The sequence below is a fragment of the Symphalangus syndactylus genome, chromosome 9 (genome assembly GCF_028878055.3).
Source record: "Symphalangus syndactylus isolate Jambi chromosome 9, NHGRI_mSymSyn1-v2.1_pri, whole genome shotgun sequence".
NCBI classification, from domain to species: domain Eukaryota; kingdom Metazoa; phylum Chordata; class Mammalia; order Primates; family Hylobatidae; genus Symphalangus; species Symphalangus syndactylus.
The window spans coordinates 123146048-123162095 of NC_072431.2; the positions used below are offsets into that span (position 1 = coordinate 123146048).

General features: G+C 36.3%; 1 protein-coding gene across 5 annotated transcripts in view; it reads left to right on the forward strand.

Moving 5' to 3' along the window:
- Positions 1-16048, forward strand: part of BNC2 (basonuclin zinc finger protein 2) — a 456779-nt gene that overhangs the window by 266814 nt on the left and 173917 nt on the right. The window contains exon 1 of one of the 5 annotated variants that reach the window (XM_063609163.1): positions 7326-7357. The exons of the other annotated variants lie outside the window; for them this stretch is intronic. The gene's annotated coding sequence lies outside the window, so the exon portion shown is untranslated. Of the gene's footprint in view, positions 1-7325; positions 7358-16048 lie in introns of those variants that run through there. 5 annotated transcript variants of the gene reach the window in all.

Consider the following 16048-nt stretch of genomic DNA (forward strand, 5'->3'; position numbering starts at 1 on the left):
GCCTAGACAGGGTAGGAAAACATCACCTTAGATTTCAAAAAGACTTAAAATGAACCTCGTCTGAAAATGAAAGCATCTGTATAGCATATACAAATACGTTAGCACACTATGCTATGTTCAAGTAGAGTTGTTAATTTCTCTGTGTATTATTTTAAACAAGATTGGTAAAGTAGGAAAACCAAAACATTTTTTTTGCTTTGAAAATTTATTCTGTAGGAATATAATAAAATTGTTTACTTACCCTAATGTGTAGCCGTTATCAAAACTCTTTTGTTTAGACGTGTTTAGTTTAACCACCTGCCAAAAGGACCACTGAGTTTAAATGGTTACAACCAAGTTTACAAGTGTGGACTTGGTCCTTTGTTTCTTTTAAATGCCACCTCATAGGACCACCCCTTTTCTCTACATTCCCTAATTATTTTCTCCATCTCTCCTTGTTTTCTGTTTTTTTCTTTCTCTGAGGTTTTGCATTACTTTTATCAAAACGAATCCCCTTTTTAAAACTGAACACCGCAGCGCACTGTGGCTCACGCGTGTAATCTCAGCACTTTGGGAGGCTGAGACAAAATGATTGCCTGAGCACAGGAGTTTGAGATCAGCCTGGGCAACATGGCGAGACTCTGTTTCTATAATTTTTTTTTTTTTTAAAGTCAGCCAAGTGTGGTGGCACACTCCTGTGGTTCCAGCTACTTGGGAGGCTGAGACAGGAAGATCGCCCGAGCCCAGGAGGTTGAGGCTGCAGTGAGCTGTGGTCACACCACTGCACTCCAGCCTGGGTGACAGAGAGAGACCCTGCCTCAATAAATGTGTTAGTCTGTTTAGAAGCAAGTCACACCTTATGTGGATGGCTGCAGGCCAAAAGAGCTTGTGCAGAGAAATTCCTGTTTTTAAAAACCATCAGATCACCGGCCAGGCCTGGTGGCTCACGCCTGTAATCCCAGCACTTTGGGAGGCCGAGGCGGGTGGATCACCTGAAGTCAGAAGTTTGAGACCAGCGGCCAACGTGGCGAAACCTCGTCTCTACTAAAAATACAAAAATTAGCTGGGCATGGTGGCAGGTGCCTATAATCCCACTACTCGGGAGGCTGAGGCTGGAGAATTGCTTGAACCTAGGGGGTGGGGGTTGCAGTGAGCTGACTGAGATTGCGCCATTTCACTCCAGCCTGGGCGAAACAGTGAAACTCTGTCCCCCAAAAAAGAAAAAAAAAAGCCATCAGATCTTGTGAGACCCATTCACTATCAAGAGAATAGCATGGGAAAGACCCGCCCTGATGATTCAGCCATCTCCCGCTGGGTCTGTCCCACAACATGTGGGAATTATGGGAGCTACAAGATGAGATTTGGTTGGGGACACAGATTTGGTTGGGGCCAAACCATATAAGTAAATTAATAAATAAAATCGAATACCTATATATTTCTCCCCTCTAATCCATTCCTCAGAGTCTCTGATGGAGTGAACTCTCTTTTTTTCTTTATTATTAACTTTTAAAGCTAATCTTTTAAAAAATATTTTTTCTATTCTCTCAAGTTTTTGTCTTTTATACATGTTTGAATTAAGTCGTTGTTCTAAATATACATGTAAGCTGGTTTATAAATACTGTAATTAGTTCTCTTACTTAGGACTCAAATGTTGCTTATAATTGAAATTGTAAGCCCTTGTTTTCTGTTCTAGCAGCAGGTACTCTAAATGGCTTGTTTAAAAAAAGTTCTTGACTGGGCGCGGTGGGTCACACCTGTAATCCCAGTACTTTGGGAGGCCAAGGTGAGTGGGTCACTTGAGGCCAGGGGTTTGAAAAGGTTAGCCAGGCATGGTGGTGTGCACCTGTAGTCCCAGCTACTTGGGAGGCTGAGGTGGGAAGATCACCTGAACCTGGGAAGGTTGAGGTTACAGTGAGCCGTGGTTGTGCCACTATGCTCCAGCCTGGGTGACAGAACGAGACCGTGTCTCAAAAAAAAAAAAAAAAAGAATTCTTGAAAGGTTAGGCTCTTTATTAGTTATCACTAATTATATCACAGACTCTGAACTCTAAAAATGCTCGTTTTCATGGCTCTGGTCTCTGTTGTGCTGTCATAAACTTCCATTTCATATTTTCTGAAGCTCTCACTTTGAGTTCTTTCTTTGGCAATAAGAAAAGCTTCCATTCAGTCCATCTTAAATGTGGGAAACAGTTTTATGTAGCACTTGTTACTTAACAGTAGTCATGGGACTTAAAGAAAAATGTTGAAGCTTAGAGGTGGTAAAGCACAGTGGTTTAGAGAGTAGGTAGTGAAGTTGACGGGAAGTCCTGGCTCTGCCTTGGCAAAGGTAGTTAATGTCTGTGCTTTGTTGTTGTTTTTACCTGTAAAATTGAGATGATGATAGCGTGATACCCTCCTAAGAGGGAAAAGTCAGGATAAGCTGAGTTTGTCCATTCAGTGTTTAGAACACTGCTTGATAGTAAGTGCGTAAGAAGTGTTGCCAGTATTTTTAAACTTAACTTTGCAGATAATATATGAAATATGCAAATAAGTAAAAATATATACTTGAAAACATGAAATCTTTAGGATAATTTCCTCTTTTCATTCTCTACTAATTTATTGTTGGTGAATTAGATAGAGGTCACAATCTAGTCATGTGTTTTACAGAAAGTAGTTACAATGTTGTGTTCCTTTTGAAATACTGACTTATTCTTTGGCATGTATGAGGGGACATCACATGAAGTCATTGTTGAAAAAGATGTGTCCATTAAGAAAGTTGGTGCTCTATTTGTGTAATTCCCGAGAGTGGAGGGATTTGTTTGGTACAGTAGCCTTATTAGCTTTACTAAAACAAACACACAAAAACAGACTGACACCCACAAGTATTTTTGTCTTGTTTTACAAGGTCTGGTTTCTTTATTGAGGTAAAATTCACATAGCATAAAAATTCATCATTTTAACGTTTCCTTTTTTTTCTTGAGATGGAATCTCACTCTGTTGCCCAGGCTGGAGTGTAGTGGCACGATTTCGGCTCACTGCAACCTCATCTCCTAGGTTCAAGTGATTCTCCTGCCTCAGCGTCCGAGTAGCTGGGATTACAGGCACCCACCACCATGCCCAGCTAATTGTTTTTTGTGGTTTTTTTTTGTATTTTTAGTAGAGCTGCGGTTTTGCTGTGTTGGCCAGGCTGGTCTCAAACTCCTGACCTAAGGTAATCCACCCAGCTCAGCGCCCCTAACTGCTGGGTTTACAGGCATGAGCCACCATGCCCAGCCCATTTTTAACCATTTTAAAGTATATAATCCAGTGGCTTTTAGTGTAGGTTTAGCATAGTTTTGTAGCCATCTATCTCTCAAGATCTTCTTAAGTGAAAAGGATTTATATTTAAAGTTTTAGAAATTTTGCTTTGCATTTAAATTATGTCATACACCTTTTCTAAAATAAACATAGCAGTTCTGTGTTTCACAAAATTAAACAAAAGTTGGCATTTAATTATTATGAATGGGGCATTGCTTCTCTTTTATAAAGTGTTTTTTAAAAAATATCTCTTACAGAGAGAGAGAAAAAGAGGTTCTAATTAAGATAGGGCCCAGATGTTTGCTTTGTATTGGTTTGTATTGTACTTCTGTTGACTAAGCAGGTAGTTGTTAGTGGTTTTAAAATTGTGAACTAATTAAACAATATGAAGAGAATTGAACATCTACCTTGCCAACATCCAGATCAAATAAAATTTAGACTTTTATTATTATTTATCTAGGGTGTTATTTAGTATACAAACTCATATAAAGCTTTATTTACTAGAGTTTATGTTCTTCTGTATCTTTTTGATTCGAGGAAAGAAAAAAATGGACAATTTATATGAAATTTCTAGCATTTTAAGCAGTACTGTGACAGAATGTTTTTTTATAAAATACCTAATTTTTAAGAGAATATTTGAGAGAGGTTTGAAGATATACCTAAACAGAAAAAAAATTAAAGTATATATTTTTCTGGGCATTAATAAAATCAGCCAGTGTTATGAGCAGAAATACTAACAGCAGGTTTGGGATGTTGATAGTGAAGCTTACCTAAAAATCTTAAGTTATTGCCAGATTTCATGGCACTTGCAACCTCCTTTTTAGTTTTGCCTAAAGTGAAGCGTCTTAGACCAGAAAGGATGCTCTAATTGTTGAGTCTTTATTATAGCATTTGAGAGCTGCTTATTGCTGATAAATAATGTTAATGTACCTATATGTTTAGCATCTCGAAATTATTTTCTTCAATGGAGCAATTTTGCACACAGACAAAAAAATTGTGACTTTTGGTGTGTGATGTTAGGGTGAACCTGATTGTTAAAAGTTTAACAAATATTTGCATTGGTAGCAGTTAATGTGTATTAAATGTTTATTTTTAAAATGATATGTTTTAAATAATATGAAAAATGTAATTTTAACTGGTTACAAGTTTTCTTGTATAACATTAGTATTCTACCTGACACTGAGTAGAAGTAAATTTTGATTTTAGCCCTGTAACCACATAAATATGCTGGATTAAAGCCTTTGGCCCTGACTTATCTACAAGGGTGTGAACACTTCTGTTTGCAGTGCCTGACTTCATTGCTTCCCGGACCAAGGAAGGATTACTTTTGCTTCTTGATAGATTTAACCTAATCTATTACTGATTTGACAATTGGAGGCATAAAGGGTAACCATCAGCATCTTTTCGAAGCATGTAATGCTACTTGGAGAACAATATTCCAGTAAGGAAATTTGTTGTTTTCAGAAATTCCCAAAAATTCAGTGGATAACTTATAGAATGCTTTTAATATATACAGTAAGATGGCATCTTCTATTTCTAAAGTATTTAGTTTATCATTTTATTAGTCAAAGAATACTATAGAAAAGAGCAGCAGATGAAATGAGGGTTTGGCAGCATCAAATGATAAAAATTCATCTTCCTGGATGCAGTTAAAACAAATGTAAAAATGTTCCCATCTGTCTAAGCCATCAGTTTCTGATACAGTCCCTGGAGGAAGTGGCTGAAAAGTCATTTCCACCTAATGGGTTGTTAGGTTGCTTCTGTACAGTAAGTTGGTGGTTGCAGCCCACTTCCTCTAAGACAAAGGTCCGTGTCTCTAAAACCCCATCACAACTGACACTAATTGGCATTGCTCTCGGCCCCGGGCTGTGAAAGCAGGCCTGAGTGGGCATAGAATGGGGAGCACTGAGGGGGCATGTGGCACCACTGAAAAGACATTGTAGATTTTCCTAGCATACCACATTTAGATTTTTCTTTTCTGACCCCTGTTCATGCAGTTTATATCATTTTTACGCTGTCATCTGGCTTGGGGAAAATTTGTCCAAAGCCCCATTGGTGAACACCATGTCATTAGAAAGTATTGTCACCTTACCTAATGTTGGGACTTCCAAATACTAAGTTACCTATGAAAATCTCTATGAAGTAATTAAGATGATTAGTAGTAAATACAATAAATAAGTAGACATTTTTACCTCACATTTTTACACATCTAATAAACTAACATTTTGTTTTCCTTTTTCCTTAAATAAGAAGCCAGAAGAGGGCATATTAGTCTTTCAAAAATCAGTTTGGGAGCCACTTGGCCCAGTTCAGTTACAATTACCATAAATTAGGCAAAGAACCTGCTTTGTATTCATAAGGGTCAGGAGTGAAGGATTTAGTTCTGCAAGGGGGTTGGAATGACAAAAAATACGAAAGCAGAATGGTACCCTCCTCTTAACAACTTTCAACTATGTCAAAGCTTGATTGCTGTATATGGCTCCATACTTTGACGATTATGTAGAAGACAGGGAAGAGAAACATTACTGAGCACTTATTATATTGGACAGGTTGTGCTGGGTACTTTCCAGAACATTATCTTTTAAATTTTAGAGATACTACCAGACTCCTGGTTATAGAAAAGTGTGACTGCAGTTACGGCCAGTTGTAGGCAATCTCTCTACTTTCCTAAATGCATATTGAAAAATTAGTGAGTGGTGGCAGTGGGGAGGAAGGGAATTACTAAGGGAATTGATTAGTCATATTAATCATTTGTATCTTTTCCCTGCATCCATTTAAAATGAAAATGGATAGCCATTTAGGTACCCAGACCCTGCCGTCCCTGGCTTCCTTTTCCCCTCTCCATCATTTTCAGGCTCAGGAGTGTGTAGTAGGATCTTGCTTCAACAGTTGGCTTGGACTCAGCTCCCTCTGAGAAGCTCTGCTTTCAAATCTTGGAAAAGCTCATGAGGCCCTCCTCAGGAAACTGCTTACTTCTCTTGCAATGTCCCAAGGGATGCGAAACAAGTTTGGGATTTCCCTTTACCCCTGAAGTCCTTTAAACAGACCATCTTCTTGTATTTGTGTCTGTTCGTTTAGTTCTCAGCACAGTTCCCTGCCTCTTATGGTACCACAAGTGTTAACAATATGGGACCAGGAGTAGGGTGAGCCAAATAAGGTGCTCGAGGTACAAAATTTGAGGAGGCACTTCTTCTCGGGTTGTGCAAGTGGACTGGAAGTTGAGATTCCCCGATTCTGGAGTGTGGTCCTGGATATCTGTACTTGTGTAAAGCACCACAGATGATTCTGACATATACCTGTTGTTTTTCATATTTAATAGGTAAGAGTTTTCTTTTGCTTTGCTTAAGGAAGTGGAAACATTTGGTTCCATAGCTAGAGAAGATGAGATTGTGCTGTGGAACCTTGTTTTCTCAGCACATGATAAATCTCACCTTTAATTTACAGACTCCTCTTGCCTCTTCTAAGATGTTTAAATAATAAAAGATGTATCATCACTATTTTGTGTGATCCCAAATTAAAGCAAGAGGCACTTTCACATTGAAGGCATTATTAGCACATATTTTACATTTCTACTCTTTGTTGTGCGTTATTGTTTCAGATGAAAGGTAGCATACCTGACAACCGTGTACAGAGATCCTCAGGTTACTAGCTCAGGTGTAATTCCTTCATACACAAACTAACTTTATTCATTTATAACACTACCACTTTATACTACTTCTAACACCAGAAGATTCTCGCCACCCGCCGCACCCCTGCATCATTACCTTTTTAAAATAAAACAAGTAGGTTGATTTGGGGGAGGGAGAGTTACTATTTTAACTAATTGAAACACAAAATTGAAATATTAAATATAGGTAAACATTAAAAATGATGTTTTTCAGCTAGAATATGGATAGGTGAGGAAGCATGTATACCTTAACTTTAAAATTTTTTATTTTCTGGTTAAGGAATAAAATGCTGAATTTGTCAATAGACTGGCAATCTAAAGAAAATAATACTGTACAAACACACACCCACTTAAAATTGTACTACGTCTGCTTTACTTTTTTCGGAGACATACCATCTGGCAGCTGTGTCTCGGTGTTAAACAACTCGAGCACAGGTAATATATTTGACAATTAAAATAATAGCCTCACATTTACTGGATATGATCAAACATAAAGTATTAAAGCATGCTTATCACCAACTCTGGATATTCAGATAATGTTTCAGTGAAAAATCATATTGAATTGTGCTTTCCTGGACTATTTATGATTCACTCAAGTAGAACATACTAATTGTGCAAATAGGGTAGGAAACAGCCATCTCACAAACTTACAAGGTACTTTACAGCAATCCAACTGATGTTCAGTGTCATAAATAGCAGTATCTGTGGCCATCAATGTAGGGCCCCTCTTGGATTATTTAAAGTACATACCGTAGTCTAGATATAGGTTTCTTATATATCAGGGTTTTAAATGTGAGTGAGTGATACAGTAAAACTGTTGGTTGCCCCTGTTTTCCTTTATCATTCTTCGTAGACCAGCAAAGCTGGTTTGTGTGTATTTGCTCATCCGACAATATATTGGCTTGTCCTGTGGTGCTTGTATTGAAGAAGTGGAAGCACCACAACACATAGGCATGCGCTGTTATCAATTTATCAATGAAAAATGCAGATGTATGAAAGTATTAAGCATATCTTAATATATTACTTTTTTTTTTTGAGATGGAGACTCGCTCTGTCGCCTAGGTGGGAGTGCAGTGGCGTGATCTCGATTCACTGAAACCTCTGCCTCTGGGTTCAAGTGATTCTCCTGCCTCAGCCTGCCGAGTAGCTGGGATTATAGGCACATGCCACCATGCCTGGCTAATTTTTGTATTTTTAATAGAGATGGAGTTTCACCATGTTGGCCAGGCTGGTGTTGAACTTCTGACCTCAGGTGATCCACCTACCTCGGCCTCCCAAAGTGCTGGGATTACAGGTGTGAGCCACCGTGCCTGGCCTCAAACTACTTTTTACCTTTACTTAAAGACAAGTTGAGGGAACCATTCATTTGAAGAAGGTGTTAGAAGGGTGTGTGTGTTTTGTTATGACACGTTTTTGTACCTAGGCTTCCGTTCACAGCCATCTCTGCCTTGCAGCAAGAGAGAGTATTGAATTTCTGCTTCTTTCCTTTTGATCCTATGAAAGTTGTAAATCTCTGTAGTATGTAAGTTGTGACCTAACTCTCCAAATTACTTGAATGTGGTTGACATTAAGCTCATATTCCAAGTCACTTTGCTCTACAGTTCAGTTATTTGTGGGCAGGAAGCATATTTGTTTATGAGGGAGCAGGAAGTATATTTGTTTATGTTTTTGTATTTCATAATTTCTAGCATTGTCTTTGGAGTAGTCAAGTCTTAGCAAATGAAGGGATGAATGCTTTGTGATAGGCTACATACATTTGAATGTTCAGTTGTTTTTATATGAGTGAATGGATATTGGAGAGACTAAAGTTTTGCATGTCCTTTAAGTGTACTTTTGTTGTTAATTTATTCATATTTAAGGCACAACCCTATTTAATATTTTGTGCAAAAACCAACTTTAAGGAAACAGAAGTGAAAAATACATATTTCGATGTTTGGCTTTTTCAAAAACACAAAGCATCTCATTTAATTTCCAGGTAGAAGGAATAGGTATTGCCCAGGATATATACACTGCCTGTGAGCCAGTGCCCGCCTCTGAAGCTGTGATGAGTCTGTTTTCCTATTTTGGGTTTCAGGTACAATATGGTAAAAGTAGCCTTTGGTGGTAGAGATGAGAATGGTGGAGGAGAACATACTCTTTTCTATAATAACAGGGAGATCTAAGGTTAGAATGTTACTAGCGTTGCCTGGAAGAATAGTAAGGCATGTGGACTTAGAAGAAGGTACTTATTTCTAGTGTATCCAAAATGTCTCTTCCCCATAGTGGTGAGTTCGTTCTGCCACAGCCAAGCCTACCAGGAATGATTATCTTTTGTCTCTCTTATGTGAAGTTGGATGACTAAGGCAGTGATGTCTGAACAGCAACTTGCATATTCTGCTAGTAAATACGTGCTGGATATTTCAAGTGAATTTTATAGTTTCTATTTTTAGAAAGTTGTCCCTGGAATTTGTAGATAATACTCAGTAATAGACATTTTAGCAACTTCATCACTTTTATTTTTTAATTCACGGAATTTTACAAAAGTTATGTCCACTTAAAAGCTTTATCTGCTTTTATTTTTCCCCAGTGTGATCATACTTAGAAAACCTGAGGTTAACATAAATTATATATTGGTAGCCTCTTAGCAGTCTAGCAGATTTCAATTTCTTAGAAAGTTGTTATGGAACCAAAAATTTGACAGATAAATGTAAAGTGTCTAGCACGTGATGTGAATAGTAACATAGATTTTATTTCATTTCTATCAATTATGCTACTATTATGAATATTGCAGTATAAGGTTCTTACTCTTCAGGCATGCACATAGGGTCTCTTTCGTTAAGAAGCACATATACCTGCACTGAGAGACAAATTACTGATTTTCAGTCCTTAATTATTTAATGAGAAGTTTCAGTGAGATCCCAATATATAGATTTAAATCTTCAAAACTGCCCCGAAAACCAGGCACGGAGTGAAAGAATATCATCTTTATACGATAAATAAATAAATTATATTTAAAATAGATAAATTTATATTTTAAATCACAACTAGCTTTCTACAAATAGGAGCAGATTTATTTTGTACACTTAAGATTATGGGGGAAATGACATAAAAGCTCATGCAGGTAAAGCTTATGTCTTCTCATGTGTAAAACAAATATCTAAATATATGGCTATTTGTGTCCACATACAGAGTTAAAGGACACTTTTCCATGAAATAATGCATTCCTTTAGAATTGCTGTAGATTTTCATAATTTTTTAAAAACATTTCTATTGTAACGTACATCAGAAGGGCAGCCAGCATTTTTTTTGTCTGACTATACATATGCATTATAAAAAAGTGAGTCTACTGTAATTACCAGTTTGCAGAGCAAATTCCTGCAGGGTTTGTACTCTCCCCATTAGTAAAAGAGATAAGTTGAAATGTATTAAAATTTCACTGTACAACTGGGAGTTTTTGTTCACAGTAAATGTGTTAATGTTTCTTCATTGCTTGACTGTTTGTGTTTAAATTTAGGCAGCATGCCCAACAGGGACAAAATTATAGGATAAAGCTATGTATAAAAGAAAATCCTTCGGAGAGCACCAATAAGGCTCTTTTTAAAAATAAGCAGTTACATATAATAGTACATGGCTGTAGCCACAGAGAAAAGTTTTATCTGTCTAGTTCAGAATTATTGGAATTTTTCTTTCCCTTGTGTAAAAGTTAAGAGGACCGAGTTTATGTCAATAGCTAATATACTTTGATGTAAAAACATCCATTATTTTATTCAGTGTCACTTCTATAAAAAGAAAAAGAAATGATTTCTTTTTGTTGTTCCTATGATGAAGAGAAGCTAATAGCATTTTGAGAGAGAGGTGATAGATCACATTTTCTTCCCGAGTAAAGGAATTCTTTCTTGTTAAGAATTCTAATTACAGCCTGTTATATTTTTGGAGTATTTTTCTCTGCTTTTCTTCGTTGCCATGAACTTAGTAAATACAATTATTCATGTAGATAGGCTTATTTTTAAAAAAATTAATCTACAACCACAATCACCTAGCATGAATATGTAATGCAATTCACAAACACAGGATAAAGGCTCCTGTTTCTCTGCAGTCTAGAGAGGGCAGAAGTTGCAGTTATCTGAAAATGCTGGCTGTATAAGCTTTGGCCAGCCAGGGAATCAACTCTCCTCTTTCTCTTAAATGTTGCAAATATATTGTAGTTTTTACTGTTTACCTTTTGTAGTTTCTTCTGCCTGCTTTTCTGTTAAGTGAAAATGAAAGAATTTGCCAGTATCCATATTCTGTCCCAAATGTCTCCATAGATCCACAAATGGTGTAAAGAGGTAAAAATAAAATACAAATTTTCATTTTGCATTGTTGCTATCTTAGAAATAGGGTTTTGCAATTTACCTAGTGTGTGTAGGTATCTGGAGGGGAGAGAGAGAAAAATATGAATGTATATGTGTATGTATTTTAGTTGTTTGTATTTGTACATTCATGTACCTATAGGAAAACATAAAAAGCCCCTTGGATATTTCATACTGTATATTAGCTTTCCTTAAGAAAATATATTTTTCCCCTTGAATAGGTTGATCTCCCCTGCCCCAAGATGTTTAATTTTTATTTCTTCCTCTACACGGTTCTTTAAAACATGAATTTTTAGCCGATAGACCTTGAAGTCCTTCAGAGCCATTACTTTCTTTTGGCTAATTTGTAGAAAGGCACCATATGAAAATTGGATTTTTGATCTGATGGAGTGATTCTTGAGTTCTTATGAACCATTTATAGTCTATCAAGTAAATCCTTCTTAGTTCACGGATTATTGACCCAATGGACCGTATTAGCTGCTTCGAAGCTGTTATAGCCCATTATGTTGATTCAGCTGACACACATGTGAACCCAGTCCACATGCCCAAGATGACATTAACATTGTTCTAGAAGACTTTTTTTTTCTCCATAAGGTTTTCTATTTATTTCTTAATTTTCAAGAGTTAGCTCAAAGTTCCCGACAACCATTACATAGGTCTCTTCCTTTGCTCAGTGATGTTGAAGCATTTGTTACTAGCTAGATAGTCTGTTTTTTCCTGTCTTTCTCTTTCTGTCTGCTTTTAAAAAAACGTCTAATCTTTAAAAGAAAAAGGAGAATCATGTTTTTTCAGCATACTAGCACACATTTTACCTTCAGATTCATACAGATTTCATAGAAATTTGTGGGATTTCTCTGAGCATCTGAATTTAGCCCTTTGAATTTGAGAAAACCACCTTTTAGAAGAAATGGTAACATTGTATTTGTGTTTTTTAAAAATGTATTACCTGAGAGGTTTCACTTGAAAAATTCCAGTGACTCTAGCCACTGATAAAATCAAGATGTGCCTTCATTGATTCATATGAAGCGCTAATGAAGCCAGTCCAGGTCTCAGCACAGACCCCTGGGGAATCTATGACATAACATAAATAACGTATAAGGGGCACATAGACTGTTCATCATATCACTATTATTATTTGTAATAGGTATGATTCCTGTGCTGATACCTGCTTTTAGGTGAAGAAACATATTATTTTATAATCAGAGATAATTATGATACACAGTTAGATGTACAATAGAAGGTATTAAAATGCTTGTTGAGATGTGTCACTGATGGACAGTCCCAAGACAGGCATAAGTAAAATGCTGTAGAATAAACCAAGTGTTCCTGGGAATATCTTGTCTCACTGTTTTCAGATTTTGACATTTGTTAATATAACCATTTAAAGACTATAAAATACTGTGCTGGGTCACTTTCTTTATTTAAAAGTGTACCAATTTTTGGCAGAAAATCCTAGTATATATGGTTAACTGCTTACTTAGCAGTTTCTCTCACTTTTCAAGTTGCTTAAACCTTTACCCATCCCTCTCCCTTTTTGTGTAGTTTTGTTCACATCTTCTATTTGGTTATAAGCTCCTATTGGAACTGAAAACATATCTGAGGAAATCTCATTGAGGAGGAGGGGAACAAGGGGGATTATCAGGCTCCTTTCCTCCCATGCCCAGGCTGAGTGGAAAGAGCCCTGGATTAGTAGCTGTGGCCATTTAGGGACATCTCAGAGCCTCATTTCCTGCTGTTTGAAAAAATCTCTAATTTTAGGGATTTTGATGATTAAATACAAGAATGTATTTGAAGTATTATGCAAGCTTCATAGCACTGTACAAACATGGGATATTATTAGTCTTACAGTCTGTCTCAATTGGCCTGGGTAATCAGTTGTCATCTGAAATGTTAAATTCTAAAACGTAACAACTTTTCTCCCCTGTTGCTTTACTGGGGTAAATTTTATCACAAACCTAGAGGAGTAAATTTAGTTAAAAGGTCACCTACCTATGCTCTTGCTTAGGAAATGGATTGATTACAGTGCTTTGGCATTTGAAATAAGGTGGGCAGCTCCTTTTATAAAGAGGGTAAAGATTTAGAGGAACTCCTTTCTTTAGGGAGCCCTTCACATTCCATCTGGGAAGGGAAAGATACTGACTTAGGATGAGGTGTTATATTTGGCACAACTTGGGACAACTTTTGTGTTACTTCTGTACGTCTTTGCTTGGTCACCAAAGTGTGGGATCACCATGCAAATCGATCGTTCTTTCTAGGATTGGAGGTGCTTTTGAAACATACCAGAATTTAAGCTTCATCTTGTCTTGCTTCTTGCTTAATGAGGAATAGTTTCTTTGTAAAGTGCTTAAAGGTTTATAAGTCTTTTTGCATCTCATTATAAATCCCGTCCTTATTAATGTCTTCTCTATCATATTATATTAGTAATTGTTTTCATGAATGCCACAGAGAAATGTAATCACATTACCATCTTTCAAATTGCATTAGTGAAAATGAATAAAATATATATCAATGGAATACAAAATTGCTGATTCAACATTAAGATGAAATGAGGTTATTGTTACTTAGCATCATCAGATACCAGAAGTGCTTTGCCTCCTTACATGAAGTTAGGTGTTCTGGTAAATATAGACTGAGTTAAAATGCGTGTTTTTCTTTTTTTAATGGCGAGCTAACCCCTTATTTTCAATTAGGTGATAGGTCTGTTCATGGAAGGACTGTTTACTTTCTATTTATGTTATTACAGCTGCCTAAGTAGCGTGTAAAATTTGTAAGTATACAGGCAATAAATGGAGTATCTTAATTGTTAAATGTTAGGTTAGAAAATAAAATGTTTTTGCCTAAATTGAAATGCCTTTTCATTTCATGTTTCTTTAATATTACTAATTGCCTAACAAAATCGCATGTATTACCATAGGCCTAATTTAATTGAAACACACACACACACACACACACACACACACGCACTCCAAAGCTTGCATATGCTTTGATGCCATAGAAGCATGGGTATTTTCCTTATATAATTGGCTATATCCCGCTGTTGATTTTTACTCTGAACTTCTAAATTATTTAAATGGGATCTTTCTTATATTGATTGATAGTAGGTTGTGATAGTAGGTAATGACTATGGATGCTTATTGAAGATCTCTGTCTGGGAAAATTTATATGCCTGTGTGTGTCTCTTTCTCCCTGTTTGTATTTATATATTCACACAGTTATAGAAACATTTACACTCATATATAAACATATGCCCAGAAGTTTATGGTTTTCCCTCTTTGCCTACTCCCCCTAAGACAAATTTGTATCTTGACTTTTGCTGAAATAATTTTTTTCATCACAGTAAATTGAGGATTTTTTTTTGGTGGTATACATGACAGAATTCACCATTGTCAATTTTTAACAAATTATCTTAGAATTTTTTTAATACTTTGATATTAATATTGCTGAGCATCATAACTGAGAAGTTTTGTTTTTGTTTTTGCTTTTGCTTTTTTGCCCCGCAAATATTTGAAAGATGTACTGGATTTTCTGGATAGAAAAATGGCAGTGGATTTTTAAATGGATCTATTAGGTTTTAATATTTTCAAAGTAGAAAGGATTTTCAAATATAAGCAGCAATAAAATTTCTTTGTTCACCGTCCGTGTATTAACTCACTTAGCATTTGTGTATTGAAGACCTACTGGGCAAAAGATGTGCTGCATTATGTCTCCTGGGGAATGATATCTTATGGGATTCAATGGTTTTAACACCACTAAGAGAAAGTAGTTGGGGCAGTGGGATTCCTCCCACCCTTTCCCTGTTTTAAACAGCTTGATTGAGATATGTTTCACTTACCATACATTCCACCCATTTAAAATACTCACTGTGTTTTACTATATTTATGGTTAGGTTCAGTTACCACTGAACATTTTTATCACCTCAAAAAGAAACTCCATGCCCTTTAGCTGTCACCCTAAGCCTCATCCCCCTACAAGGCAGCCACTAATCTCCTTTTTATCATTACATATTTCCCTTTTCTGAACATTTCATCTGAATGGAATAATGATATTTGGTCTTTTATGACTGGCTCCTGCAACTCAGCTTAGTGTTTTTCATGTTCATTCATGTTGTAGTATGTGTCCGTGTTTCATTCCTTTTTCTGGCCAAATAAAATTTCATTATATTAATATACTGAATTTTGTTTATCCATTTGTCAGTTGATGGAGGGATAGTGTTTTATAAAATGAGGTTTTAAATCTCCTGATTTTTAACATCAGTTGATGTTCAAAGGTCAACTTTTCCCAGTGAATCTCTTTCGATTATTTTGGATGTGTTTATTGTGAAGATGATGTATTTCTTTGGTTCATAACATTTTTCTCAAGGTTTTTTTGGGGGGAGGGGAGGGGTGGTTAACCATCTTTAAATTGCCCAGCTTTTTGTCTTTTGCCATGTTGCCCACAGTTTAAACCAATGGCACCTGGCCTTTTAGTGAGTCCAACAAACCCAGGCTCTTGCGAATCTCCTGTCTCAGTCATAAGATCTAATCTGTTTTTTCGTTGAAGAGACACCGAGAAATTTCAGAACACATTAAGTACAACAAAATAATCATTTTTTACCAGCTTGCTATTTCTTTGTATGACATTAAAAACAATTAGACAAATGTAAGGACCTTTCTTTGAATTGTTAATTAATTTTTAATTTTCTAGTTACCAACAAATAAGAGACATACTTTTAGGTATAATTTTCCATCATATGAATGTTTGAGTAGATTTTTTTAAGGAGACAGAATAACGTCATTGTTTCTCATTTGCTGCTGTT